Source organism: Schistocerca serialis, chromosome 8 (genome assembly GCF_023864345.2).
Source record: "Schistocerca serialis cubense isolate TAMUIC-IGC-003099 chromosome 8, iqSchSeri2.2, whole genome shotgun sequence".
In the NCBI taxonomy this organism is placed as follows: Eukaryota; Metazoa; Arthropoda; class Insecta; order Orthoptera; family Acrididae; genus Schistocerca; species Schistocerca serialis.
In genome coordinates this window covers 613,180,258-613,184,069 of record NC_064645.1, presented here as the reverse complement: position 1 = coordinate 613,184,069, position 3,812 = coordinate 613,180,258, and the positions used below count along the sequence as shown (strand labels likewise).

The window sequence follows — 3,812 nt, the reverse complement described above, 5'->3', positions numbered from 1 at the left end:
CGTGATAGCGTTACGGAGATGTTTAATAAACTCAAGTGGCAGACTCTGCAAGAGAGGCGCTCTGCATCGCGGTGTAGCTTGCTCGCCAGGTTTCGAGAGGATGCGTTTCTGGATGAGGTATCGAATATATTGCTTCCCCCTACTTATACTTCCCGAGGAGATCACGAATGTAAAATTAGAGAGATTAGAGCGCGCACGGAGGCTTTCAGACAGTCGTTCTTCCCGCGAACCATACGCGACTGGAACAGGAAAGGGAGGTAATGACAGTGGCACGTAAGGTGCCCTCCGCCACACACCGTTGGGTGGCTTGCGGAGTATCAATGTAGATGTAGATGTAGATGTAGAATTTTACATTGTCAACTTAGGAAATCATAAGGCATCGTTTTTCTCGTACCACGAAGGGCAGGCTCGTAAAGGACCCAATAAAGGCTGCTCATTGCTAAACAGGTAAGGAAAACATTCCCAAAGAGGCGATGGAGCTACACATCTTTTCAGGTGGACACCCTGGTCAAAATAGAAACAACACTGTGGTCAGATTTTTGTTAGCTGCAGCATCACCTCGGCAATTTGAAAAGATTATTCATTATTTTCCAATCTTTTGCCACAGCAAAGAGACTTATTCGCAAGACTGATCGAATATACACTCCAGACGAAATCAACACAATAATAAAAAGGGCAAGTTCAATTTTCCAGGTTCATCCAGTACAAACTAGTGAGATCATTGATTGTAAGACTTAGTGGTCTAAACATGATAAAAAATCTGCCGTATCAAGGAAATCATTGGCCAAAGTTCCACGTGATCGAAAAATGACCCTACAACTGTCGCTGTATGTGACGTTTGAACAGTGTGCAAGTGAACCTGGTTTGTTGAAAGTATATCAGTGGATCGACGGCTTACAGCGAGAAGATTTTTTGTCGGGGAAGCCTGAGTGGTACACGCCTGAACAACCAAACCCTTCCGCATGCAAAGAAAAGCTTCCATTCAACGTGAAAAAAACTGCAGACATAAGGAAATTGTTTCAGTATATACCAGACGATAAATCAGATTTACTTTGTAAATGGCCTACAAACACCCTGAATGAGCATGAAGAAGATTTTTGATAACTAACAGTTTTTCTGTTTTGTACTGTTCTAAACTTAAAAGACTGTGTAATAAAAGGCACACCAACATATGCATCATGCTGCAGTTTTTGTTACTTACATTTTATCACTTACTTAGTTGACACAGTTACAAGGCATCAACTATCTGTAGAATGTTATGTTTCATACAAGCAATTTCATTCGACAAGCCCGTATCTCCACATCGGTTGTTTGTAACGTAACATGTTTTGTTTTGGCACACAGTTTTATGATGCCATTAAGTTAAATATCCTGCACTGAAGTCTAAATATAAACTAAAACACTTTACACTTCCGTTTCGCAAACCAAACAGTGTCTTCTTTCTCCTGAAAATTTTACTTTTATGGATATATGACCTTTTCGAAATGACTGGTTCAATTATGAATAGGAATAAGAGTATATTTTACAAAAACTACCAATTAGATTTATGTTCATTAGAATATATGTGAAGAACTTTATATTTAAAGGATGTAGGTATTCGAACTAAACTGGAAAAAAAAGGAAAGTGACTGGCTGCAATGAGATTCGATCCAACGATTCCCATTCACGAGCGCAAATGATTTTTGCTTCATCTTTGTGTGTTTTACGCGTCACGGAAAGAATTTTAAAACATGCACCATTGTTGAAAAATATTCATCGACTTGGAAGTGAATAGAGTCCACCCTCTTGGTAAACGAGCATTCTACCACAAAACCACACACCCTTTCGAAACTTTGTTCTATCTTTAGTGAATTAAAGATGCTACGTTAACTTAGAAGCCGATTTTCGCGCGAATTTTTGATAGTTACAGCTGTCTGCTTTGTTGAATGATATTTGAGTACTATCGTTCACGTGCCATAAATATAAAGAAAATTACAAAAATTCGATTGCATTAAATAAGAGTGCCTTTTATGTCATAGCACGCGTACTTCTGTTTTTGGTAGATAACTGACGAACATCCACCAATTTATTTACTGCGCTTCATATATCCCCGACACGTCCTAAATTTGTCTGAACTCTTCCTTGTATCCATTCCGCAAGTGACTGCGAAGATTCCAGAAAATATCTACACCTCCTATGTGAATCACTGAAAGTGTTCAGGCTCCATTAATCTAATGGACATAGAAACAATCATTAAAATTAAAAGAAGAACAGAATGGAATAATTTTGGTTCTTCTGAATTCGGTTACTCTGTTGTGAGGAATGCAACGTACTTTTGGTTTGTTTATAAATAATTCTTCTGCTACCAGTCACGACTTACTTTATTTTATTTTTCGGGAAATAGTTTCCATTTGCAAGAGCAGTTTTTCGTGTTTGTTATGCCATTGCTAGGTGATGTCGATGTGTTAGAGTGGCGAAATTTAGAAGAATTTGTACTTATAGTTTTCTTATGGCTCACACACACTAAACAGCACAAATGGAGACGCATCGTGTGAAAAATAAAATAAAGAAAATCGTGACTGGTAGGAGAAGAATTATTTATAAACAAACCTACTGTTTTCACAGTCTCAGGCTTTCAGTACCATTTATAACGGATCAAATCAGAAAGTATTTTTGAATCGGTTGTGTGGTTCATCAGCATCAGCTTTTAAAATTTTTGTCAGAAGTGGGATTCGAACCCACGCCCTCAGACGAGGACCAGAATGCTCAGACCTGCTCTAGCAGGCAAGGTAATCCTTGAGTCTGGCGCCTTAGACCGCTCGGCCATCCTGACATCGTGAAACTGCTGCAGCTACAGATGTCAAGAAGAAATCCGTTATCTCTTTGAAACTGTTACGAAGTTTGACCGTTACGACCTAAGAGCAGCTGTTTACTGTAAGTGATTAGGAGGAGTCTGTGTAGGCTTTAGTGAATAGCTGAACAAGACAAGATGGACTGAAACTCTATATCGACTCACAGGAGGCATCCGAACATAGCGACCACCCAATGGAATTGCTGTAACTTCTAATGGTAACGCAGAATGAATTGAAGCAACAAGTTCTCTGTAACCAGCGACAGTTTATTTTATCCCCACTCTGTATTTCAGAAATTTAAACCTCCATCAGCTGGTGGCATGTGTTGTTTGAACGACTTTGCGATAAACTGTGACAATGTCTAGTAATAGAAAGAACAAATCACTATTTTAGCGCATTTAGTTTTGGTGAGGTCTTTGATTATAAGGGTGAACAAAAATATAATTCTAAATGTAAAAATACCTATAATGGTCACAGGGTCCTTTTTCGGTGTATTACGTCACATACATTCTGTAAACACTGAAGTAAGCAGAGATGGCGCCTATATTCTAATAAGTGAACATAACATATGTAATAATAATGTTGCCAACAGTGGCAGAAACGTTGTACTACTTTGTAAAGTAATGTGAAGGTCTTTGTTTGAGAAGATGAACAGGAATATAAATGTAAATATCTCCAGTTCATAGATTCTTTTGTAGTTGTCTTTATGTATAGGAATATGTGAACACTGGAGATACATTTACTTTTACATTTCTATCTTTGTTCTTCTTTAGAGTCTTTTGTTTTGTCTTCTGTTACTAGATCTGCGCTTCTCAACCAGGGGGTAATTACCACCTTAGGAGTAGAATTATATCTTATGAGGGTAAAAACTAAAGAGTTAAAATGCGTTTTGGTCGCGAAACTAAATTAGTCTTAAAAGATCATCACTATTATCAGTGTTTTGTAAGACTGTAACACTGGTTAATAAGTTTCCAATAACTA

The 3,812-nt window shown here is 38.0% G+C and overlaps 1 non-coding gene across 1 annotated transcript; it reads right to left on the bottom strand.

Moving 5' to 3' along the window:
• Positions 1–2,696: 2,696 nt before the first annotated feature.
• Positions 2,697–2,812, bottom strand: Trnal-caa (transfer RNA leucine (anticodon CAA)). Its single transcript has 2 exons — positions 2,775–2,812; positions 2,697–2,742 (listed from the first exon to the last, which is right to left on the bottom strand). It is a non-coding gene; the product is annotated as a tRNA-Leu (tRNA).
• Positions 2,813–3,812: the final 1,000 nt, after the last annotated feature.